The following is a 27,841-nucleotide window of genomic DNA, read 5'->3' as shown; positions in this document are numbered from 1 at the left end:
ATGTTGTATCTATTTTCTGGCTTTGTAGCCCTCTTGCTGCAAATGAAACTCCCACTCTGCCTAGTCAAAACCAAAAGGCAGAGCTTCTGTTCTTCAGCACAGATAATAGCCCAACATACAGCAAAATTAATGTTTTTTAATTTATTTTTTAAACTGCTAAAAAATATCTGAAGAATTATTTGGGAGCATTGAATTGAAATGCCTTCATTTAACACTCTGTTTAGAACATCCTGAAAGCACCAAAACCATAGTACCTCTGCAAATATAATCTGTGAAGTGTCAAGACAATAGTGTTTGTAAAGGCAATACCATTATTCTCATTGTTTCTGATGTGTAAGGTTATTTAATGACATGCTACCATTCACAATAATGTTCTGAAACAAAACAAATTAACCTACTTAGCATGGATCAGAAAAGAGTCTCAAAAATGTAGACACCAAAACTGGAGTCCATTTTGCCTTGGTTTCTGTATACTTTCTCAAAAGCTGTAAGGATAAATAGAAAAAGCACTATCTGGAAAATGTTGCATGTCATCAAAACCAGTGTCAATTTAATATTATTAAATATTTAAAAACATAATACTCACTGAAAGAACAATAGAAATGAAGTGTCTATAGTACTTTAAAATATTTCCTTACGCTTTTGAAAACAAAATAATTTTAAGAACTATCAGAGCCAAAAGTTGTAATGTTACCTCAAAAAAAATAGATGGTTTTCAAGATTCATTTAATATATTGCACTGGTGTTTGGCAATTATGGTAAATATGGTCAGAAGCATATGAAACAGAAAGTAATATAAATGGAAAAAAGCTGGAAATATTGCAAGTGGAGGTAAGCCAATTTTTTCAGCTACAAGAATAAAAGAAAGTTACTTATCTTCCTTTCTACAAAGCGTTTGGAAAAAAACATAATTTACAGAAGTCTAAATAAATTTGGAGTCACCAAAAATAATGTTATGAACAAAGAGGTGAAATGCTTACTTTCCTACTACAAATTCCATCCCTCATATACAGGATATACTTTTTGTTGAGTCATTTATGTTTCCTTGGGCTAGTCAATTGTTTTATTTGATGCAAATGGAAGTTACATTTGTTTACATTGCAGAAGTAATATCTATCTATATCTGTACCTTTTATGCCACTTTGGTTATTTCATCTCTTTTATCTTTATTTCCTTCTACCATTTGGCTCTAGAACTGTTTTTTGCCATCTTCGAAAGTTTTGCAGCCATTGTGAATAGAACCAGTAGAGAAGGGAGCAGCACAGAAAAAATGAGTGATGACTGCTGTATGCAGGGAGTACTTCAACCTCGTCACATAGAATACCTCAGATTATTGCCATTTACAGTCTCTAGGAGTGCCCCTTGTTGGAGCTCAATTCAGTTTACTGGGGATGTACACTACTGAAAAAAGTGGGGAATTTCCCTCTCCCTCTTCTCCTTCCCTTCCATGCAGACATGAAAATTTGCTGGTATCAGCAAAACTTTTTCATTTGACCATTTAAAGTAATGCAGCTCTTCTTCAATTAAAGGAAGTAGAGTGCGCTCACAGGACCTGTTACACCTGCTGTAATGTCAACCAGATGCAGGGAAATGGTGCTAGGCTGAAAGAAAGCTTATGGTGCCTTGTCAGCAAACACGTGTGGCTGGGGGATGATGTGTGTCCATGACCTCAGCTAAATAGAATTGGGCAAGAAGCCTGCACTGATTCTTAAAACTGGTCAGCAGCTCAATCTAGGGCACCTTCATTTTTGCAGGATAGCCTGTTAGAAGCAGGTGTAAGAGTAAAGCTTTGATTCACTTTATATATCTCTACTGTCTCCTATTAAAGGTGTCTGGCTTCTGCTTGACATACTGACACAAATCAAATACGTGAACTAGGTATGAATAACCTATCTAGAACAGGATATGCCACTTACCTAATTAAAGTTAAGAACAGGTTGCCTTAAAAAGAGCATCTTCCAGAGGCTAAGAGTTGTCAAACACAGCACCTGCAGTAAATGAAAAGAGATGTCATGTTTTCCTGTTGATAGAGGTCTCAGTTTATCTCTTCTTCCTACAGTTTTAGTACTGTTCTTTCTTTGTGCTAGGGCATTTTATGTCACCAAGACAAAATTTGGCATCTTCCTCCAAACAACTGTTCAAACTGGATGCCATTCTAACCTTCCAAACATTGTAAAAGATATTAGATGGTTTGTAATATTCAGATCCCTTTGGCATGAAGCCCAAAGATATGTAAGCAGGTTATCTCCTTACATACCAATCCATCTTGGAAAGCTGTTTAAGTTATTGTGGAATAGCGTATTTTTGTAGAATAGATACATACCTTATTTAATTGAGCAGGGCTGTAAGTACATTCAGACAGGCTGGTTTCCCTGCAGATGCCTGTACTGTGTACAATATCGTACTCTGTGGACATGCAAATTTTTTTTCACAGCTGCTCAAACATTGCCTTGAAACACCAAAATGATATGGGCAATTAAGTTATAAGGAAAAATAACTTACATTCATGAAAGATCTGTATCCACTGATATATTGAATTCTCATGGCATGTTAAATGTGATGAGAATGCAAGGCTGAAAATCCAAGTTTTTAAATGAAAACTTTTTAAATATTGATTTTTTTTTGTTACAATGATTATCCTGACTCACAAATGGGTGAATGAAATAAATCTTTTCTGAGAGCAAGAACGGCAAAATTTGTGACCTTAAGAAAGCTCAGTTTCTGCATTATTTGTCTAAGTCACTTTTTAAAACATAATCATCAATAAACTAATTCTATAGCACAGTAGGAATCTATGACCTGTAATTCAGACAAGCTACATCTGTACAACAGTGTAAGGTCTAAGTGATGTGACTAAACCTGACAGAGAACCTTATAATACAATACTGTTTCTTATTTGCAAGTACTCTAGGTGTTTTTCAAGTAATGAAAAGTTACTGAGAAGTTTCAGAAACACAGAGCCCTGCAGTAGCCATTAAACATACCTTATTAGAAGACCTAACACAGGCTGACCATGGGTTCCACAAGAAATGTGCACCAAACAAGAAAAGAAACCAACTCTCAACCCAAATTTGAGACGGATACACTCTGCTTTCTCTATCTTCTCCTTTCCATGGAAGTAGAATAATATAGTTGTTCTGTCAGTACTTGCGAAGAACAGAACTGTGCAATGAAGTAGGTAGTCTACTAAAGAAATCTCCAGATATATAGAAGTAAATCCAATTATCAGTTTGTGGATGTGTTCACATCATCAAAACCATCCTTGTACTTATCCCAACTGAGAAGCCAGGTACCAAACAGACCTGAGGACTGTTAACACCAGTTACCATCTTCTCCTGATGCAATGCCCTGTTGATTGAGGAGCCTCAGAATCAAAAAGGTGTGTTGAGGTCATTTTGTTCTTTACACACAGTGAGAGAGGGAGGAGAAAAAAAAAAAAAAAAAAAAAGAAAGGGGAGAGGTGTAGAGATAAGGAGTTTCTACTGATGGTAGTCTTCCTGTTGTAGTCTGAAACAGAGCTTGTGCCTGCCTTCATTGTCCAGGTAGTAAGCAGTAGAGTCCTCACTGGCCTGAGCTGAAGCTCAATGAAACGGAGAGCTGAAACTCAGCAGACTCTCAGTATTTCATAAAGATCTCACTACAGTGACATATGATCGTTAAGTTCCCCTGAAGTTTTCCACTGGAAATTAAAACAGGGACTAAATAGAGCTATTGCACATTAGATTACTGAACTACAATTGCCATACTAATAAACTTGCTCAGCCACTATACATTAATTTGTATATATTAGAAACACTATATAGTAGTTAAGTCCATGTTAAAGTCATGGTTGTTTATACGCTCACCACATTTTCCTCCCTGGAAACTGGTGGTCAGCAATTGGCAACCTATTTATGATATCCACTATGTAATTTCTCTCCAAGGAGTGATACCACAACCCAGTGATACTGGCTAGCATAACTGCAAGGTTTTATGTTCTCCAGTATAACCTTGCTGCATATAAGACAGTTTACCACTTTTTACATTTTAGCAGTTTCCCTTTTGTTCTTAAATTTCAAAGGTGAAAATTTTACATAGCCAGTGAATTCCCCATCTTTCTCCTACTCCATACAATGTAGACTACAGTGTGGTACAGACACGTGTCTATTGATTTAACTTTGCACAATAACTATCACATCATAACAGTTCAACTGAAACTAATGGAACTAATTAAGCAACAGGGACCTCCAAGCCAGAGAATCAGAGATTTGCAGTTGTAAAGGATCTATCGGTCCATCTGTTTTATCTTCCTGTCAAAGCAAGACTTTTCCATGCAATACATCTTCTTTTGTTCAGTGTGCTTCAAATTGCACTAAAAGATCGGGGCTTTCACGTCTTCCCCCAGGAGACTGCCGCACAGCATAATAAATCTTATTGTCACGGATCTTTTCCTGCATTCAGCAATATTATACTTCTATAAATGTGTGCCATTTTTCTATTTACAGCTTCTTTTTCAGTCTGGAGGAAGCCCTCCTCTTCACCTCCGAGGTTTAAATTTTAGCAGACAGCCTTGCCTTGTCACACTTCTCCCATGCAGTCAAGCAGCAATTTTTTTTCTTAGGCCTCTACAAAATGCTCTTTCAGTCCAAAATTAGACAGATTTGTATGTAAGAGGTAATTAGCCCAGCTACTACAGACATGCTTTAAAGGATGTTAAATGAACCCTTGCAGAGCTTCCATCGGGAGGATGTGTGGCTGCCTCTACGCCTCTTCCCACCAGTCTCCACCAAGAATCTTGTCCAGTGCTTCTCCTCACACACCAACCAGAATCCCACCACTACAAAAATCTAAAAATTAAAAAAATGCCACCCTATGCCTTTCCTAACAGAAAAGGTGGGAAGAGTGATGAGCTTGTGGAAAGCAGACACAGGAGTTGCTAGGAATGCAGAAGCCCCTGGAAGGAGGAAGGCACAGCTTTCTGCTTCCAACGAGACCAGCAGCAAGAATGGAGCTGGAAGCTTCAAGCCACAAAATTTCTGCCTGGAAGCTTGTGAATTTGCTTCAGTTTGAAATTCAGTTTTCAATTTCTAGACAGAGATGATTGGCACTGACTTCCATCTTAGGCATAGAAGTTGCGTGTATTTCTGATTACTGTACTCCAGAGTGAGTGCAGCTGTGATGAGCAGTATGAAATAAGGCAAGTGACAACACCTAGGTAGAAAAGAAGTTACTGGCTTTTGGGATTTAGTAATAGCAAAAGAAAGGACATTGCAGATTTAAGTCAGTCCCTTAACCATAATTTATTACCTTTATTACCTTTATAAATTGCAGTATTTTTCAGAGAAAGACTGACTTTTGAAGAAAAATGGTATGAGAAACATTTACATTATCCCTGATTCTATGGCTTATTTCTGATCTCAGGATTTTTATAATATGGTAACCCAGACATTAACTTCTGACAAGGACATCTTGAATGATTGTGTCAGAAAACATTGACTGCTTCTCTGCGAGATATGACCAAAATGTTTTATAGAGTTTCCACCACCCACTTATGAAAACAGAATCACTCTGGTTATCAGGGTTGAAAGAGACCATTCTCTTAGGGGGATTTTATTATGTTGTTGGTGCTTTCTATTATAATTCATAACTTCAGTGCCAAAAAACTTGAAGTATCTGTCCTGATGATTGATAGGAGACCTCAAACTACATCTTTTGACTCTCAATAACATATTTTCCTCTATGTTTTGCTGTATTTACTATGCTCTACCTCTACAAAACATGGGTTTTGCTAAAGTACACTGCCCAGCCTGCTTTACCTTTGAAAATGAATTGTTCCATTTGGATTGCTTTAAATCAACATTTGAGTGATTTTAAGATTCATCGGGGGGGGGGAAAAGGGGGAGGGGGAAGAGGGAGGAGTGTCCTCTTTTGATATACTTGAAATGAGTACTAACAAAGTAATTAGGGATAGCCTGATAAAAATGTATTCAATACTTACTCCAGAAGTACCACCATTTCTGGTAGATAATAAGATTATTTTCCCTGGTTCATCCTACATATTTCTGCTGCTTTTGTTTTTGCTACTGCAGCTAGAGAAAACTAACAGATGCAGGAGAAACAGGAATTTGTGCTTAACACTTTTACTACCGCTACTTAACCTTGTTATAAATCTTTTAATAACCACCTACTGCTCTGTTGTTATCATGCCCTTCTGAGCTTAGCTGGCTAAACCAACCTTCTGCTTTAAAACTTCCTGGTAAAAGAAACATCTTCCTTGTGAGGTCCTTCCTAAGGCTCAACAGCAACTAGCCCAGGGACTGCACCCCGACACCCTGCTATCTCAAATCATGGCTGCTCCTGCTTTGATTTCACCTCACAAACACACACATCCACTGTAACTTGGAAAAGGCAAACAATTCAGTGTAAGAATAAACAGATCTGGTGTTTAAGACTTAAAGTGAAAAATAAAAGCAAGGCAAATCCTTTACTGCTTCAAGACATTGTAGGAAATACAAAGGAGTCATTCCATGAGTGATGTGGCAGTCTCACAGGTAGATTATTCTACGTCTCCTGAAAGTTATTTGTTTCCCACATGCTTGTGAGGGTCTCTGCTGACATTATTTAATTTAAAAAAAAAAAAAAGTGTTTCCAGATCAATGAACTGAATACATTTTGGAACTAAATTGCTGTGAAAGCAAATACAGGAATCCACACATTTAGCTGGGGAAAAAAACAAACAAACAAATAAACAACAGAACACCACTACATAAAAAATAATGATAAGTTGCAGTATGCAGAGAATAGCAGGGGAGGAAGAATCAGTCATGATCTTTGAAGTGTTAAGGTTGAGGATACTGAATTATTCCATTTATTTTGAGCTTACTCCTGGTCCTGTGTCCTGCAGGTCTCAGAGATGATGAGGCTAAAATGCTGAAAGGAGTTTCACTAGAAAAAATTTGTTGAATTTATGCAGGTGAATTTTCTTAGCACATGGCCTCTTTTTACTTCACCTTAGTTGAAAAAGTATCTGCAACATTAAGCTTGAAAGAGAGCTCAGAAAGGTCCGACACTGTTGTTCAGAATGGCATGAATTGTGTGGTCAGTGATGGCAAAGAAAGCTATTTTTTGCTTCATTTTTGTTTGATTGTTTTTGTTTTGTTTTTCCTAAACTTTACTTCTCCAACTGTCATTTTCACTTTAAATATTTTTCCCCTTCAGGGAGGTCTTTCATGATTCTTTCTTCTTTCCTATCTCATGCCAGTCACTCAAAGAGAAAAAGAACGTAGCCTCAATTTAGCTAGCACATTTTTATCAAGAAGCTTTTCTATAAAGCAAAGAAGATACAAAGTGAAATTGCTTAGTTTAGTATAGATTAGGGCCTTCTGGTACTTCACGTGTATATAGATGAATTATTAACCTTGGGGGAGAGGTAGCAGTGTGCTCACGCTAAATACTTTTCAGAGTGTCTGAGTTTTTTCCTAGTGCACATTGCCCATTGGGGAGCCATTACAATAATAATAATGAAGAGCTCACTAATTCCTATGACTTCTTGCTTTACTGTCATAACCTCTCCAGCATACATACAGTGCATACCATCCTCAGTAACCATAGCGATCATTCACTATAGAGGCTATGACTCTGCTGCACTGTAAAACGCTACTACTTCGTTATGCAATGTTAATCCCTTAACGGTATTGCTGTGCAAAGGTTCATCTAAATTTAAAATAAAAGCATCTGCACCTTTCAGGTAGAGTTTGTGTACTTTAGTCTTCCTGTAGGATTAATTTAAACAGAATTGTAGGTTTCTGTTTTGTTTTTTATATTTTTTTGTATATATATGTGTGTTTATAAACCACTTTCTTTGTGTGAAGATGGTTTTCCAAATTCTTCAAAAATGAATGCCGCTGGGCTGAAAATAATGATGTTTTTGGGTGACAGTGTAGAAGTATAACATGGATATGCCATTACAGTATGGGACCTATTTCTGAAGAAAGCTTTGTTAAAGAAACATCTAGTTTTAATACAAACAATATTTATAATTTACATTGCTTTGTTTAAAAACAAGTGATTTCATTTGACATACATTTATCAGGCTAATTTCAAAAATTATAAAACTTTTTTTTTTTTTTTTAACCTTACCTGTTACTCACTCTATTCTCTAAAAATTAAATAATTCAGGTAGTACTTGTTGGCCTTTAAGGATTTTTGAACCAGTTAAGTCCTAGAGACAGTGGTTTCTAATACAAGTAGGCAGCTTAAACAGTTAGAAGAACTGAACCAACTTTTTACAGCCACAGCTTCTTTGCAGAAAGACTTGCTTTACAGGTAGATTTTTTTCTGTGTCAGTTCATTCAAGTATTTCAATTCAGAGAGTAATTTAAAGTTGAGAAATGTCTGAGGAGTTGAGAAAGTGGGAAAACTCTTTTGCTATTACATGGCATGGCTGTCAATGAGGAGTGGGAGCTAGTAGTCCCATAATCCAGGATAAAGATAACTCAACTCACTAACTGAAAATAACACTTGCCTTTTTAAAAATAAGCATTGAGCTTTTTTTCTTTACCCTGAAATATGATGCCTGCAAAAAGGTTAGACTCTTGTTAAATTGTAAGCTTGAATTACAAATTTAAATTCTATTTTTAGCCTTCCATGTTTAAAGTCGAAGTTTTGGATAAAGCTTTACATAATTCACAAGTAGAAAGGAATCAAAAACTAAATAAAGTTATTATCAGCATTTGATAATAACTGTATAACTATTCTAGATAAATATATACATAACTTTACTACACAGGACAGTCGCTTTTTTAGCTTTTTTTTTTTTTTTTTTTTTTTGTTCCTGTTTGGTACTCTCATTTTGTTTCAACATGGTTTAAGGTTAAGATTTGCATCCAAACTATTTCCCTTTCTGACAGCATGGTAAGTGAAACCAAATTGTGGCTAGCTAGTCATTCGGAGGAAAATACATAGATATATATAAAATGAGCTTATGTGCAACAAGACAGTATTTTCAAGGAAGAAAAATAAAAGCAGCACGGATCCTCCAAGGTGACTCTACCTCTGAATAGGTGGCAAGCTGTTATTTCCTCCATGTCAAGGCTAGAGCGCCTGCTGCGAGAAGGCACGCCTTGTGCTGAAGGGGGGCTTTCTGACAGGAGCTTGATGACCATTCAATTGAGAAAGGTGCTGGGAAAGAGGTTATCAAAGCATATCGTGCTTATGAAGTGAGGCGTTTTAAGCATAGCTCTGATGCCCTGTCCACCATGTCCCTTTAAGGGGAAAATGCATCTCAAGGGAAAAAGAGGGAAAGTTACAGTATCTTGCCTGGCAGGTAATGCTATACAGATGAAGACACTTTCATAAGGTGTATTCAGGAGGATAAAAAAAGAGATTTTACTGGAGTCTAAACACAGAGCTGTCAACCCCTCCATTAGCCAGAATATCAAGATGTGTTTATACCTACACGAGGGAAAGCTTCAGCCAGTGATTGAATCTAAAAATTTTTCAACGATATAAGCTACTGTGTGTGGCTTGGTTATATACAGCCTTTACCAGGTGCTCCCTAAGCACTGAAAGCTGTTTGTGTGCAGATGGCCATCCACTCACAGACATGTCACATACCTTAGGAGCACTGGATCATTTACAAGGGTCTCCTTCCACCCTGGCCCACGACAAATGCTCACTCAGTTCATGCCATGCGGAGCACACAGCCTCCCTCATTCCACATCAGGAGCCTTATCTGCCCCTCCAGCTAGGAAGGGTCAGTGAGTGCCTGGTTTTGAAACAGAGCTGGCCTATCATGATTTACAGAGAACCAAACATGGCAGTAAATCGGGAAGGAAAAAAGTCCCACTCAGTGGATTTCCTTTAAAAGACTGAAAGAAAATTGCATTTTTTCCTTTGCTCTGCTGGCATTGTGTCCAAAATAAGCTTTCATTACAGCTTACTCTGTCTGAAGTCCAGCTACAGTGGTTTATAAAAGTGCCTCAAGAACAGTGCAGCAACACTGTGCAAGGAAGTGGTATCACATCACAGCAGTAGAATAAAACTAAATTTAAAGTGGTTAAGTCCTTCCAAAGCCCTCAGGTTATCAACTATAAAAAAAAAAAAAAACTCTGATGCTGGACGCAATGCTGACATTTTTCAGTCAAAACCAGGGTACCTGACATTAACATGATCCAACGGCTGGCACTGCAGTGCATCATCAGAGCTGCAGTTTAAGTGCCTCGTGTGCAAGCTCTCCCCAGGGAGTTGGGGTCTCCAGCTAGACTTCTCCCATGAGATACCTGAGTGTGTTGGGGGCACTGTGCCAGTTCAGGTAAATTCATGAGGACACAATTCACTACCCAGCACAAACAAGATTTGAGGAAAGAACAATTCATCCCTCAAAACTCCATTCAGGGCTAGAACCATTTTTTTTTCCTTTCTGCAAAAATCATAATTTAAATGTCCTACCCCACACTAAAGAAAGGTCAGTTAATCATTTAAAATACATTTACACTGCAAGCTTCAATGTAATATATAAAAACAAACAAACAAACAAGCAAACAAAACCACCTAACTAGTAAGAAAATTTAGAGCAGAATCCCTAACACAGCAATCTGGAACTCAATTAATTCACCCTTACAAGTTTTAACCTGACTTGCAGAAGTTTCTTCCATGCTGCTTTATGTGAAAGACACACTCTGTTGAACAACAAAGAGATCTGTGGCTTTCCCTGCCAGAGCAGCTGAAAGCAAAGGAGCACCCAAACCTTCAGAAACATTAGAGAAGAATTCATGCCTTAGTCACTGTAGTTCTGGGCCATGGAAAGCTTTACTCTTTCCAGTCTTCCTTTGTTCCCACTCTGAATCCTAATTTTAATCCCCAAAAGTTTGGGACACCATTAAAAGATCAGTGTTTAATGAGCACAATCCATCATCTGCATGTCAACTACAGCTGTAATGCTACTGAGATCTACCTAGTAATAATGGATTTTTGAGACAATCAATAGCTTGTATACATACATTTCAGGTTGCAAGAGCAGGGTATCTGAGAAAGGATAGCTGAAAAAAATTGCCTGCTGCATGTGTCAACTGACAGGAGGGAGAATTTGAAAACATTATGAAGTAATAATCCAATTACAGCACACACATTTAACAGCACACAGGTTAGCATTTCTCAAATTGAAGTAAATATCACTCAGAAATTCTCAGGGTAAAATAAACTATCTTATATTTTTAAAAGTTTACAGGACAGCATGCAATTGCAGCTATAGCTGCATCCTGGAAAATAAAGGCTTCAATCTACAAAAGAAATAAGCTGCTTCTCCAAACTGGAACCATTTTAACAGCCTGCAAAGTGCACCAGCCTTCAGATGCTTTCTGCCAGGTTTCTAGAGACATGCTAGAGGCAATTCCCATTGTGTGGACAAGACAGCACCAGGGTTAGCTCCCTTTACCACACACCACTCTTCAACAGTATCTCAACATACTTTGTACCCCCAAATCTTCAACCAGTGGTTCAGGGTCTGTGGTTCAACACCCACCTTCATGCCAGGTAGCTGCATGATCTTAGTTCTCTTTTACTGAGAAAAATATATATAAAGGTGTGAAAAAGTAGGTAAGGTGAGGCTGCATGAGATAAAAACAAAGCTGCCTAAGTTTTCAGATAGGAGCAGTGAGCAGCTAAAGAATACAAGAGGAAAAATACATATACAAAAATGTATAGAGCTATAAGAAAAAAAAAAAAAGGAGAAAAAAAAAAAAAAGTAGAGCCTCAGAAGATATAAATTCAGGAACACCAGAGGATCAGCTCGTTCTAAGAAGCAAAGGAGACTGACCCATCACCACCTGATTGACAACCGCCTGGCTGGTAAAGCCCCATCAGGCATTTCATCAGGCGATGATGAGCATATTAATGCTTAGTCTAGTAGCTCATTAGTCATAGTTAGTGACTGTGTGCATTCATAAATACAAAAATAGCTTTGTATTCAGCTCCTCACAGAAACTGCTTTATGCTAAAAGTTGCCCAAACTGTTGTTGCCCAGAGACAGAAGTTAGTTGCCTACACACACATCTATGCACAGATGTAGTGTCTCAGTTTCATGCCATGAAAACATCACCTTGGACTGAAATGATCACACACATGTATATACAAATACTGTATACTTTAATAATATACAAATACTTGGGCTAGAGAACCTGCAGTTATTTTGACATCATTGATCTAGCCACAAGAAAACAGTCCTTGAGTCCATTTTATTTAGTAGTAGAGTGCAGTTATACTGACCATCTGCTGCTTGCCTGGAAGTATATATGAAACTAGCTAATAATTTCACTTCCATTCTTAAAGTAAGGTTGATGAGCATCAAGAATGAATTTTCTCAGGTCTACTGAAGGTTCAGTTTGGTTGAGTTTGTGACCTCAGGAAAGGGTAAAAGCAAATCCGCTTCTGTGTAGGTTGCATATTTGCAAATACATAATTTAATGTTTCATAAATAAGGAGACCTTACAGGATGATTCTTGGGGTATATGACTTTATGGGCAATAAAAGAGAAGATTAACTTCAAACCCCTCTAAAATTCTTCTTTAAGCCATTATACATCTGCCTTCACCCCATGGAGCAACACTCCATTTTTACTTTCGTTACTTAAGGATGCATACTATGTAAGGACATGTTTTTCCAGGTGCCATTACCTCAGAAAGCGTATGAAATAAGTTGCAATTTACAGTAAATTACTACACTGATTGTTTACACATCAAAACCCTTATACATTCCAATAAATACAAAATGAAATAGGAGCTCTCTAAATCAGCTAAATCTCTGTCCCACATTAATATAACTCTATAATCGCCTCCAAAAACTTACATATTTCTGTGCTATTTATTGTGTGTGTATGAGTGCACAAATATGTGTATGCAAGGAGCTTCAGAGACTCTGAGTCTCACCACAACATAGCACAAAGAACTTTTACATATGAGATTGATGTCAAACAATTCTTGACTAGAAGTATGTGCTGGTAACATATATTATAATAGTACTTGAAGACCTGTGGCTATGATTACATTTGTGGTAGAGGTTGAGGAATAAGATCACATAAACAAAAGAGTAATTCTCATAAGTGCAACTAATTAATATTTTATTAATAATAATGTGTGCATACTGCTGTAATATTGAACGCTAGTTTGATAGTATGCTATCAGCAAAGGCTTCTAAAACTCTGGCTGTGAGTATAGCCACACCGGTAAGAGCCACTGCGCAACAAGCCAAAAGGAGAAAGTAAAGCTTATTGCACAGAGCACTAAAAGGAATATAAAGAGTTCAATATCAACCACTCAAAATTTTGGCATGCCAAAATGAAGTTTTGAAAGAAATTCAGTGGCAAGGTTACCCAATACTGTAACAAGCCTCTTACATGACCTTTCATGCTGTTGTTACAATCTGAATTTCAAAGGCTGAGTAGCTGCGAACTGCTAACCTCAGGCCAGAATGTAGACCAAGACTCATTACATTCCAGCTATTTTGAAAAACTCAGGCCTCCTTGTTTTGCAATTATTTATTTAATTGCAATAAATATTTATTTAATAGCAACAACTGTTTTTTTTGTTTGTTTTTGTTTGTTTATTTTTGTTTGTTTGTTTTTCAAGTATATTGCAATTTGCTACAGACAGAAAACAAAACAAAAAAAAAAACCTCTTTGTAAACATAGGTAGAAACCAAACAACTTCTGTCTTGTGATTTTAATCCTGAAAAGATGTTTGTATTAAAAAAAAAAAGGTATTTCCAAAACAGAAGTTCAAGTGCCATCATATAACTGAATATGCTTTTGGTTTCTATGCATCATTTTTACTTCACTATTTTTTTAAAGGCTCCTTAAAAAAAATAAAAAATAAAAAATCAACCAACATACAAAATATACAAAGCCAGACAGCACAGAAGGAAAAGTGCAGCATTCTAAATCTGCATATGGATTAGCGGCTAGAAAAGGAAGTTAATGCATTTTTCACAGAGAATCTGTAAATCCTGGGACCTGACAGAATAGGAATAACTATCTAATCTGTCATCCCTTCTTAACTGATAACTTTATGACAAACAGGTTAGTCAAGCAGCAGGTGACAGAGAATGCCAAACCAAGAGCAAAGAACACACCAACTTCTGAAAAGACAATTTGGACGTGGAAGGTAGTACATACTCACGCTGTGGAACTTGATGCTACTTTCACCTGTTTGCAACTTCTCCAAAGTTAGACCACCCATACCATTTATAGACATGAACAAAACAGAAATTGTTTCACTTTTTTGATAGGTAGGTATTCTTTTCACAAAAATATCAAGACAATATCTCTCCTTCTGACAAAGAAAACATGTATACTTCTACCTTCATATGGTTTAAAGAAGCAGCATCAAATACAAACAAACAAAGCCATAAACCAAACAAATATCTCAAATTATTATGGACTGTCTCCTTAGTAAATCAAGGTGATTCCACTTGTACTTTTCTTCAGCTTTACCATACGATTCAAAATGGAGACAGACCTAAGTTAAAAATTCAGAACAATGGAGTTGGGGGTGAAGCAAAAGTGGTACCAGTTAATTCCAGATCAGCTGTTTGAAAAAAACAATTGAGAAGCTTATGATTTAACACTATGCTTATGACTTTAAATACATAGAAAGATTTTATATAGTCTTGCTTTTGAAAGAAACTATGCTTCTTTTCTGCTCTGTCTTGGTAAGATCAAGAGCATCATTTTCAACCCTGTGAAAGTGAAAGGAGCATCTGGTATCCACTACTAGCTGAAGTATTGCATTTCTGGTTTCACACTTATGTGTATTTGTAAAGTTAGAGAAGAAAAAACTATAGTCGTGTTTAAATGAGCCCTTACTTAACTGACTGTGCTCCTGCAGTTATCTCATTCTCCCAAAAAATTCATCAACTCTGGACACTATTATCATTTAACATCTCTTCTGGAACATGCACACATCCCAAAATAACAGTTTTGCCACACACTTTCATTATATGCCCACTGACTGACAATTTGCTTACAATCTGCTCTTCCCATCTGAATCTTGTTAAGTTCGAACTTTTTAGGGACAGTGAAAGATGGTTTTACTTTCCCGAGTCCAATACAGAATGAATAATTTATCAAAAGGCTATTCTTAAAACCCACGAGAGTCACTATGAAGGTTAGACAGAACATTTCACATACGTACAGTGGGTGGCTTTTTTTGTTCCAACACTTTCAGTTCCCTAGATATAACACAAGCTGGATCAAATACCTCTTTTCAGTTAATATGCTCCACTTCACATTAGATGCTATACTCTCAAACCAAAATTGGCGTTGTCGATTTTTCTGTTTCATTAAACACATCCTAACATAAAGTCTCTGCCTCCTAGGTTCCATATCTCACATGTGTAGACTGCAGACCACACCACTGTGTGAAGCCTTGTCAAGAGCCTGACAGGTAAATCAAGTATCAAAGAGTAAAACAAAGACTGTCTACTTTTCAGCTGAAAATCTCAGAGCAGACGTGGTAGGCTTTATTCTCCACATTTACAAAAACTGATTCTGACAGTTACTAATCTTTCCTACAGTTCAAAGAAGCAAGTTCTACATTGCTCACCCAGAGTGAGCAATAGCATGTGCAAAAGGAACAGTTTTGCACCCCATAGTATTCTATTGTATACCCATTACAAAACCACCCACACTGTGGGTAAAGGTCTTGCTGTTCCTCCCAAAGAACTCTTATCAGACACATGCTGGACATGAAGATTGATGAAACAAGTATCTTAATACACTTCTAGTCAGTCTCCATAATGATTCCATTTCCTCCAAGTTTTTAGAAAAGTTGACTGGAAAAAAAAATAATTCAGTAACAACTTTCTCATGAATTAGATCTCTGAGTTGAGCTAGGGTTAAATGGCAAACTGATTTTCAGCTAACTGCTCCTCCTGTAGTTCTCTCTTCTGAGTGCATGGCTGCAAATCTGCTTGCTCATACTGCTGTTTCCTAGACCGGAGTGACTATTAAATTTTGTAATTAGTGGAATGTAATTATTTCCTGTAATGGGCTGTAAATTCACATTATGCCATAAATCATTCTTATGTACACTTAAGGATTCATTACTCTTCTTAGCAACTGACTAGCATATTTACTAAGCACAAAAATGTTCAACTGGAGTACTCAGTATGTTACTGGGAGAGCATTAGTTGCTCCCAAATGAAATCTCTTTGGTGTAGGAAAGTGGTTAGCGGCAGGAAAAGTGTGTTTCTACGGCAGTGGTTAGAAATGAGACTTGAGAACACGATTCAGCAAGGTACTAAAAAAAAGATTTGCATATCAGTTCCATTGGGATCATTTATTGTCCTCATTAAAGCTCTTAAATGCTTTCTTAACTCATCTTCTGAAATAAGAGTCAAGGAGGGAGAACTGCTGTTATGACTATGGAAAATACGCCAGTGAGGATAGCAGTTTTCTCCACAGTGACAGAAAAACAAAACCCACAAATCTGCTAGAACCTTGGCAGAACTTGCAAGCCCAGTCAGACCTTTCCAGACCACAGTATTGGGTTTACATGGCAAGGTTTTGGTAGCAGGGGTGGCCTCTATGAGAAGGATCCAGAAACTGCCCCATGTTAGATAAGGGGCAGCCCATGGGTCCCACATGGAGCAGATCTCCACACTGCAGACCATGGAGGAGCCCCTGGTGGAGCAGGTGGATGTAGCCTGGAGGAGGCTGCAGCCCATGGAGAGCCACCACAAGAGCATGGAGTCTGGGGGGAGCTGCCACCCACCCGTGGGGGACCCGTGTTGTAGCAGTTTGCTCCTGCGGGATGGACCCCATGGTACAGAGCCGTGTGGGAGCAGTGCTTGAAGACCTGCTGCCTGTGGACAGCCCCTGCAGACTCAGTTCAGGAAGGATGTCATCCCGTGGGACGGACCCCACGTGAAGCAGGGGCAGAGAGTGACCCTGAAGGAGTGGTGGAGACAAAGCATCAGGGATTGACTGCAGCCCCTGTTCCCTGCTCCCCTGCACCACACGGGGGGAGGTGAAAGAGCGTGGATGGGTAGGAAGGTGTTTTTGGTTTGCTTTAAGTTTCTCCCTGCTCTAGTTTGTTAGTAGTAGGTAATTAATTACATTGATCTCCTTAAGCTGGGTCTGTTTTGCCCGTAATGATAATTGGTAGATGATCTCCCTGTCCTTATCTCAATCCTCAAGCCCTTTCCATCATATTTTCTCCCCCTTTCCCTTTGAGAAGGAGGAGTGAGTGAGTGGTTGTGGCAAAGCTCAGCTACCCATCTGGGTAAAACCACCACAACCACACACTCTAGACACAAGCTTGCCTGGCAAGCCATATAGAGGCAGCCATATAGAGGAGCAGAGGTGCCAAGGCTTGTGTACAGGCTAACCTCATTATGGCTCCTGTGCTACAGCTGTAGCTCACCTCCTGGAAGCTCAGGAGACAAACCTTGCATGTACTTTCCCTCCTACAATTTTACACTTTGGGAGGCAAATATACTGAAGAGGCTTGTGGTTGTCTGGGAGGAGACACATGGCTACTCCCAGGTTCCCAAAGGAGCCCCTGTGGCAGTGGGACCTCATGCCAGTAAGTGGCTGCTGTTCAGTACTACAGTCACAATGAAAGGCAGCTGTGCTAGGAAGTAAATTTTATTATACTATTACGTTGAGCTCAAGACTCTACATTAATATGGTCTTTAAGCGTGGTCTTGCTTAGTAATACCCTATTTGTCACCTCTTGGCACATTAATGGAAGCAGAAACTCAACATATCTTACACTGCCATCAAGAAAGGAGAGTGCAGAAAAAGGGAATTTTTCCAATAGAAAAATGAATAAATAGTAAGGATCTAAGATATAATTTGTGTTATCAGGCATTTCAGACTCTTGCTTATACTGTTGTATTGTTCTTATGGCACATGCATACATGGGTCTGTGCCATCCTATAATATGTTCAGGAAGGGTAAATCAGACCTGAGATACTTGACTTCATAGAAAAATAGATTTAAGTATTATAGAGGGAGACTAAGCAGCCTCCACAAGGTGGAAGATTTTGGTAAAATTTTGTCTAGTATTTTTCCAGTTTTTGTTGCAGCCTTCTCCCTTCCCCAAATTAGACTTTATCCTACCTCTCTCCTCTTTTTACTTATCATCAATGATGGAAGTAAAAATTTGGGCAATAGCAAAACTGGATCAGCTCCTGACATCTTTTCTCTGACAACTCTGCAACCTGCTCTGGACAGACTGGCTGCGGGACCCATGCCAACACTCAAAGAAAGGTCAGGACTTATTTGTGGAGTTGCTCATTACCATGTTAGATGCTTCTCTTCCTTTCTGTGCTCCTGATCCAGCACTACTGGCAGAGACAGAAAGCATCTCTGTCATACTTACGAGATGTGTAAGATACCTGACCCTAATTGGGAAAAAAAAAAAAAAAAAAAAAAAAAAGGATGTAGTTAAATCTGGAAAAAGAAATCTCCATCTGCACCCAGACCGTTTATGGTTAATATTGTCCTGAAACATGCAGGATGCAAAAATATCCCAATGCCCTTCAAACCCAACACAGAGTGTTAATGATTGCATTAATTGGGAAAAAAATAACAGATAATCCAACAGATAGTAGCAATGAACTAAATGCCAATAAAGAGAATCTGAGAATAAGCTTAACAGATTTGCTGGAGAAGCAACTGCAGCACAGACCTTGAAGGCATTAGTTTGTGGCCAGCAAAGATCGGTTATCTGCTTGTCTGACTCTGATCCTTTGCATGTGATTAACAAAAGCGAAGGGAAGCATCTCTGGGGACCTGTCACACTGAAAGACAGATAGGTGCTTTAAGACACATTCTTTGTTTATTCTGTGACTAAACCTCAAATTCTACTTCTGTCCGTGAATTTACCCTGTCCCCACTGGGCACTGTCAGATCCGATCAGCCTTGTTCCCTTACCTTGCAGAAAATCCTGTCCAAACATGCACAAGCCTTTTTGCTCCCCTGGGGCTTCGCTGGTGCAACTGAAAAACCTAGCATGGCTGTTTCAACTAAACACATGGTGAACATGTCTGTGTTAGACCTAGGCAAAACCTAATCCAATTAAACCATCCCCGATTGTAATGCTTTTCTAATGTGTGATGCCTGGGAACAGAAACACACACTTTATGCTTTAGAGAAGGTCATCATGATTTGCTGAACTCTTTTGCAGAAACCAGTCACTGAAAAGACTGTTTTTCTGGGTCTTGTTTCTTTTCTTAACATTTGATTTTCAACAGTAGTTTGATAATGGTGCGTGGCTGTTGAGTACAGAGCTAGAGAGTTTCATGCTCATCAAGTACAGACTTTTGCATCAGTGTATAATGAGGGACGTATGTTAAAAGGCACAGCAACATTCTGGCAAGACTCTTCAAGAATATCCTCAACCTGATTTTAAAGACAAGACACCATGTAGAGTTTTTCACTCTCCAGTTTTTACTCTCTGATGCCTCTTCCAGCTACAGATGTCTCTGGGTTAAGAGCTTTCCCTTCAGCCCCTTTTTAGAGCACAAGAAGGATTCAGCAAGGACCCTACAACCTTCACAATCTGTTTTTTTTTGACAAGTAGCAGGGAAGTCTGTTCACTGTCTGCATGCAGTGAAGAGGAAATCTGGAACAGAGCTGGAAAGCTGCAAATACCTTCCTATTTCTTAACATTTGCTGGTGTTCAACAAAGGGCAAAGACCTTAAATACAACATAAACAAAAATGTGTTGTTTTTATTTCATTAACTGAATGGGTAGTATTTCAACCTAAAAATGAAAAGCAGATTTTATGTATCACTTCCTCTGCCCACTTTATAACTCTGTAAAATACCATTAAATATACAGTACTTCTGAGACTTGTATGTTCAATAAAAGGGTCAATAATGAGCTGTTACTGTAACAAACTGTTTCCCTTAATTGCGTACCTGCTTATCAAGCAAAGCTTTCTCAAGGACTTCTATTTCTATAAAATGTTTTCTAACAGAGTTTAAAGTTATAAAATATTGATAATTATTTCTGATTTTGAGATGAATGGACCAATACTTCTGTTCTTCATTTTGTTTGTCCTTCCTTACTTTTCCTGACTATTGCCTAACTTTGAAAAACTTTTAGTCAATTCCAACAATTCTTTATCCCACGTTAAAGCTTTTGAAACACCAAAAGCCACATCAGGAAAGGAGCAGTAACAAACAACTGTTTGCCTGACCCTGTTGTGGTCTGATCCTTGCTTTTAAAGAGAATTTTTGCCCAGAGCAGAACTGTGGCAAAGTGTTCATAGTCCTTCTGAAAATGCTGGTCTCCAGGGTTATGGAACTGCTCATGAACATCCTAATACCAAAGCCACTTCAATTTCAGTAGCTTTCAGTTACATCAACTTTTTTTTTTTTTTTTTTCCTTCCTTCCTCCCACAGAATCTTTAAAGTTAGAAGAACTAATTTCTTTTATTTTAATCTTTTTCCGCCTGCCTTCTGTCCTGGAAAGTTTTTTTTTTTTTTTTTTTTTTTTTTTTTTTTCATGGCTCATTTGCTTGTGGGCAATCCTATACCACCTCCACTCATGTGGCACGTATCTGATGATTACTCAAGTCCGCAATCCAAACTGGAATACACCTCCTTAAGTAAACACCTGAGCAAAGACCTTCTCTGGGACAAGGTAAGGGCATCTTGATACATGTATTAACAAACAAACAAACAAAAAAAGGTGCTAAAACTTCTGTTGCTATTAAACTGTACTGAATTAAATGAATTGACGTTAACCTGATCCTAGCTAGCTTTAGGCTAGTATTCCTTACACTCAATCTCTCATGCATGTCTATGACTAAATTTACTATCTTATTATTATCTAAGTAACAAGGCTGATAGTAAAGCCTGTCCAAATAAGTAATCAGAAAATAAACCATGGAATTAATTTTCTTGGGATTGATAAAGACAGAAGTTAACACAAAGGAACACACTCCTGGAAGAACGAATTTAGAAAAATAATGCTTACTCTGCAGCTGATGATAAGGATATAAACAGTGTTTTAAATCACATCTTAGAGGTTTGGGTTTCTTTTTAATGCAGCTATTGCCTAACTACTTTTGACTGCATTTACATTCAGATATAATAAATAGGGCTGTAAAAAAAAAAAAAAAACATTATTTTTAGCAACTGATCTTAATTATGTAGGAAAAGGTTTTAGGGTGACCAATTTTTTTTTTTTTTTAACTCTTTTCAAAGAGTCTGAATACAGTTTTACATCAAACATATTAAAAGAAGAAAAACATTTAATGGAGTTTAGGGTGAATTTGTTCTCTTGATGCTGAGTATTTTTCCAGCCAGGCAAAACTGGAAAATGGTGCTCACATGGCTTATTAAGTCCCTTTATATTTCCTCTCATTTAGGAATTCCCTCAAAGTTTAAATTCAGCATGGCCATTATGATGAAGAATTTTATTTGCACACACAAACATCAGATCTATTCATTAGCTTCATTAACTGTCATTAGCTGGCACAGTGGACAGTCTGTAGGCTATGCATTTTGCAACAAATGAAAGGGAAGCGTGGAGAAGAAGGCTTTATGTAGCAAAAGATGACAAATTAGTACAGCTCTATCTCAAATTCACAGTTAGTACAAGATAAAATGAATAGGTTCAACAGCAAGTCATAAATCAAACTTACAAAGTGAAAGAATTCATACACAAATGGAATCGCTGGCAGCAAAGCCAGTGTTTATCACTTCACAATGATAAAATAAGAATAGATCAGAAACAAATTACTGATAGGAGTAAATACCAAAGAAAGGAGTGCATGGAACAGTCTCTAATTTAATACCAAAGCAATCTCGTCCGCGCTGAATACAGGGGGGAATACTTCACGAAAGCATGACTTAACAGAGTAGAATATCTTCAAAAATCTCACAAACTCCTAATGAAGGCAAAATTTACTACATGTAAACATTTATATTTGGCTACATTGTGACTAAAGTGGGGATATCCTTGATTAGTCAAGTACAGATGAAGGTAGTAACTCCACTCTATAGCCGACCTTTAATGTACTTTAAAGCATTTTTATGAAAACAGGTCAGGATAGATGAAATCTACTCCTGACTTGCTCTTGCAACACAGACAGAAATCAGTTTTTAATGTTGAGTATAGTACTGTTTTATGCCATCAGAAGCTCACATAATTTTGATAAAGTGTATGCTATATTTCACCTCGTTTACAAGCACAATAACACAGTGCAGCCAGCAACCATCCAGCTTTTGCATGGAGTAAGAGTAAGTGGGATGCCTGACAATGTCCTTACTGAGACATTCTGTGAGCCCATCTTGAAATCAGACGTGTGCCCTGACCGATTTAGTCACAGTAAGCCTGACAGATTTCCACTAATTCCATTGGCATAACAGGGTAACCTGCCCATTAAAATAAAACAAAAGGAAGATCACATATCTAAGCTACATTTTAATTCTGTGGCTTCTTATTGGACACGTAAAATAAAGGTAAAGTTCCCTGATTTTTAGAGAGAAAGTTTGGAAAAGGCTGTGTTAATTATGTGTAAATACCTACTGTGAAAATTATTTGTTTTCATTAGAATAAATACATCTTTTTTTTTTTTCTATTACAACTTGAATTAAATGTTTCCAATTCCAATAAACTTAAAGATGCCCCCCAGAAAAGGGAAATATAAGCAGAATGGACAACTTACAGGAAGGACTTGCACATTGAATGCTGCTTACTTCAGCTGAGGACTCTGACCCCTAAGATTCTTAGCAGCACATTGATATTCATATTCAGAGGAGTAACCATTAGCAGCATTTAATTATTCCAGACTACAGTAAAATTAGAGGTTTCCTCCTTAGTTGTGTTTCCTTTAGGGTCCTAGCAGAACCCTTTTGTCTGCTTTGAAAAGGTAGCAGGAATGAGCTAGTGACACAAAGATTGCTTGGAAGAAACAACTCAGAGAAAAAAGTGCCTGACAAGATACAGGTTAATCCTAGAATGGCTTGGGTTGGAAGGCACCTTAAAAGATCACCTCATTCAAACCACCTTCCACGGACAGGGACACCTACCACTAGACCAGGTTGCCAAAAGCCCCATCCAGCCTGGCCTTGAACAATTCCAGGAATGGGGCACTCACAGCTTCTCTGGACAACCTGTTCCAGGGCCTCACTACCCTCTGAGTTCTTCCTAGCCTCTAATCTAAATCTCCCCTCTTGTATTTTAAAACCATTCCCACTTGTCCTACCATTATCTGCCCAAGCAAAAAGTTGCTTTTCCATCTTTTTTATAAGCCTCCTTTAAGTACTGAAAATCTGCAATAATGTCAACCCAGAGCCTTCTCTTCAGGCTGAACCAAATAATAACCAAATGAATAACCAAAACTTTTCAAAAAAAATGTTGACAGACTGATCTATCATTAGAGTAGCTGAGAGACCCTTATTCAGATTCGCATGGAATGGTTTCATTTTAAAATATCTATTTTACCTGTGGGAAGTTCCGGGTGAGATGAGAGAAAAAACAACTGACCAAATAAACAAATCCTACAAACAAGCAGATGTCCTAGAGAAAAGGAATACCATTGTTGGTAATGTGGATGCATCTCAACAGAAGACTATGATCTCTAGAATTACAAATCTGGCACTACAATTTGTTTACTGAGTAAATAAAAAACAATACAATATTAATGAATGTTCATATGACTTTCAGTATTAGTTTATCATTTATCTGTAAATAAATTACACAGAAAGCATTTCTGATGGGACATTTCATATTTGCATATCCTTAATCTTCAATATAAATTGGAGAAGTCAGTAAGAGCAGAAAGCGAAGTGTAAACACTATGTGCCATTTTCTAATAAGCAAACCCATTTTAATAATAATTGAGCCTATGTCTGGACATCAATTTGATCTAGACAGAATTTGATGGGTGCTGGGGTATGCTTCATTTGTTTCACTTTATGAAGTGCAGGCATCCTGAGAGAAAAATCTGGACGAAATTTATAACTCAAGTAATGTAAAATGCCTTTTTGATATGCTATACCCTGGAAGTTTCTCAAGACTGGAAGAAAAAATAATAAATAAATAAATAAAATAGAAGAAAAAGACATGAATGTTAAAAGCTAAGAATGAGCAATCTCAAGCAATCATATCCAGATCACTATCATATCTTGATATTCCCACCTCTGCCTGTTAGCTTAGGTATAAGTCCTTTGTGGTTTTATTCATTGCTTCCCCCCACACTCTTTGATTTTTATTCTACTGTGTGATATATGCTCCAGTTAAAAAAGGCCTCCATATAAAATATATCCTAAGACTGGAACGCATCTATAGATGGATGTGAAGGATCACTTTGGGAAGAGAGATTTTGATTTATTTTTTTCTTTTCTGGTATGGCTTTTCCAAAGAAAAGAGGAAAAATGCTTAAGTAATAAAAACAGATAAATTATATAGCCTTTCTGAAATGATTTTGAACAAGAAGAAATCAAACCTTCTGTCTGAGATGGAGAAAAAGTAATGCATCAACAGAGAGCCACTGGTGACAAACCATTGATTTCAATAGTATAACGATGATCAATGGAGAATGTGCCTGAAACTCTCTTGAAGTTTTGAAAATGAACAGAGAAAGTGAACCTTGCCAGAACTGTCCATCCTAGTTAACACATGGATGTTTTATTATCAGCCTCAGCCAAGATGCATTAATTCCCATATCACTGGTCCCTTCGTAAGCAAGAGCAAGCGTAGCTCTTCACAAACATGGCTGTTTTTGTTGAAGTTGTTCTTTGTAATGTGAAAGAGCCACATTTCTTCCAGACATGTCTATTAAATATTTTTTTTGTGTCTTCAAAGTTATTCAGTGTTAAATTTATCTGCTTGTATTGATCAGCTTCTTGTTTAAGAGGAGATAATTGTTCAGATATATCTCCAACAATCAATAGCAATCGATCAAATGAGCTTTTATTTAGTACTTCTGTCCTTCGTGCACTTGGTACTTTTCTCAAGCTATGCAGACTTAGATGTATCAGTACAATTAAGTTTTCTGATGGGCTCAGCATCCCTAGGGAGGGACAGAGTTTTGGAAGAGTGCCATTACCATTTAGACTATAAAATAAGTGACTTAATATTCAAACTGAGCTCACACTTGTATTAAAAGATTTGCAAATCCAACATTTTTGGACACTATACATGAAGACATCTGCATTTGAACAGATCATCCTTATTTTTGTTTGTATAGAGAATATATATATATATTCTCTCTCTCTCTCTCTCTCTATATATATATATGACTTCTTCAGTGGGATGAAATTGGCATTTAAAATGCATGATTCATCTCACCTAGAAGTAGACGGTAGACTCACAGCTGAGATGCAGTCAAAGAACACTACATCTGATTTGGCTGAAAACCTATCCAGTAGGGTCACAAGTTTGAGGGGCTAGTACTGGACTCACAGCCCATTACTGCTTGACAATAGTTGGTGCCTTTCTGATGCCTGAGATCTATTTATAAAAAAAAAAAAAGTCCTTTGGGTAGAGGAATGTTTACATAGGAGTTATGTTGATATGTTTTGCTCAATTTGTGTCCAACAGTTGCTGGAAGACTATTTGCTCAAACAGTAAACTACTACATCATTAGACACAGTTCATGTACTTACAGGTGGTATGTGGTACAACAAAATGCTACTGACTGAGGCAAAATGGTGCTTTTTGGAAGGGTCCACCGGTTGCATGTTGGCATCCCCCTTAAATGCACCTTCCCCTGTGTTTTGTTCACTGTTTGCTCTTTGTGTACTCTTGAGAACAAACCAAATGCCATAAGGTTCCTTAGGCAGGTAAGTGATTGTCAGCTCTTACAAGATCTGATTTGTAAAACATAAAAATAAAACTGCCTTTTTACTGACAGCTAGCTCAGATGAATGAGATAAATCTCATCCTTGGTGTTTTTAAATGCCTGTAATGTGCAGCTTACTGGCAAAGCACATTCCTCATCCGCCCTTGCCCACACAAGCTAGCTCTGAAAGGTGATAGGTACTGAGAGACAGCACTCACTATAGCTGTATACTCATGGGGAAAAATGGAGATTGATTTTTTTCATCTGTACTATGGTTTTAACATTTAGGCTGTTTTGCTAGGATTGCAAGCCTATATTTGCACAGGATGTTTATGGTTATTATATTGGACATTTCTCATATATATTTGCAGAACATGCTGATGGCTTTTTTATTTTTATTTTATATTTTTGAGAGTCAGCTGTTATTTTTCCCCTCCTAGGGAATGACAATGATGCTATTTTAAGTAAGTCAAAAGATTCATTTCACCGCTATCCGCAATACATTTGTGCTTACAGCATACTGACTTGCTAACTCAAGCCTTAAAGAAAGTCCTCATATTTCTAGCAAATAATTCAAGGCAAGGTTGATGTGAAGACTCTGCCAGCAAGCTAAACCTTGTCTTAACTTCCTTTCTCTCCTTGAGAAATTTTGACGCCTCTTGCCAAAACTGAAAGCCTGGTGAGCCCAGAATTTTAGGGTAACATTGCTTCCAACTCTGACCACTTAGCTCTAACTTTTCAGCAATGTCTAAACAATTTTCATTTGTGTTTACTCTTCCAGATGATGCCTTTAAAGACACAGTGTATTTTGTCACTGTGTCAATGAAACGTTAGTTCTAAAATCTGGATCAGGTGTATGTACTTTGTATGCTTTCTAGAATAGGAAGCCATATTTTATTTTTTCAGCTGAATGTTCCAAAAGGTACCACAGGGGTGAAGACATCAATTTAAGTCCTCCTTATTGAACCTTTAAGGAAAACTTGTACTCTATCCATCAGCCAGGAGGCTGGTCTGCAAGCAAGCACTGAAGGTGCTGATCTCAGCTAGATACTCTTTTCAATCCATTGCTTGCTGTAAATAGGATTCTGCTGAAAGTAAAGCAAAACTATGAAGCACAGAAGAACTACACTGCTGTGCTTTTGTATGACTTCATTTTCAAAGATAAAACCGTTTGATCTTGCTACACAGTGGAGTGTAACTCTCAGTCTGTCCCACTGAAATGGCTCTCAGATTCATGGGCACTACAAGAAAACTTCTTTTACTTTGCAAGGAAGGAGGCATGAAAGTGTATTGTAGATACACCTGCACTTAACCACAAATACGAATCTCAATGTGCCAGAACCTATTTGGGTAGGGGAAGAAGGGTTATGACTTTAAAAGAAGACAGTGACTGAAATCAGAAAGCACAGCTTCTCCCTGCCACTGATAACAAACTCACCTAAGAGAGTGAACCTGCAATGTGTTTAGCAAGTTGTATCTTTTCCCACAGTTCCTAAGAACAGTCTATGAGTCTACCAGAGCAATCACTGTACTGAATAACCATCTAATTCCTAAATAATGTTTAATGTTTTGTGTGGAAAAAATGAAGGGTGACATATGGCTGAAGATAGTAATACCTGGGAAGAAGATTTAAAAGAGTAACCATGGCCCTGATTAAAAGTTTTTGTGTTTTTTTTTTTTTGTTTGTTTGTTTGTTTTTTCCTTTGCAGTCTGGCATAGTAATTTGAACAACACAGCCTCAGCTATGGCCTCCCAGAGAGGCTTCTGTTCATCTGATCATCACACATTTTTTCTTGATATCTGAAATTTTCCCCTTCAGTAATTTCCCCCAATTACTACTATCTCCCAGATGTGCCAAGGAGCTCCCCATTAGAGCTTACACCCCTAGGCTACTGCTTACACCTTTAATTGCATCTTAGCTAGTTCAGTGTTTGTTCTTGCCTCCTAAAACAGTCTAACACAACTTCCTCTCATTGGCAGCTGCATCACACAAACACATATGCATGCACACATGCACACTCTTCAGGTGTGATCACTCAGGGAGTGCAAATGCACAAGT

General features: G+C 37.7%; 1 long non-coding RNA gene across 1 annotated transcript in view; it reads left to right on the top strand.

The window, feature by feature from the left end:
- LOC119714382 (uncharacterized) overlaps window positions 1–27,841 on the top strand; it is a 150,404-nt gene that overhangs the window by 67,730 nt on the left and 54,833 nt on the right. Inside the window, exon 2 of the long non-coding RNA XR_005261526.2 lies at window positions 15,349–15,416. This is a non-coding gene — a long non-coding RNA (uncharacterized lncRNA). The remainder of the gene's footprint in view (window positions 1–15,348; window positions 15,417–27,841) is intronic.

This window comes from Anas platyrhynchos, chromosome 1, assembly GCF_047663525.1.
Source record: "Anas platyrhynchos isolate ZD024472 breed Pekin duck chromosome 1, IASCAAS_PekinDuck_T2T, whole genome shotgun sequence".
NCBI lineage: Eukaryota > Metazoa > Chordata > Aves > Anseriformes > Anatidae > Anas > Anas platyrhynchos.
Note: the sequence above shows the minus strand (reverse complement) of the source record. Positions and strands in the feature narration are given on the sequence as shown.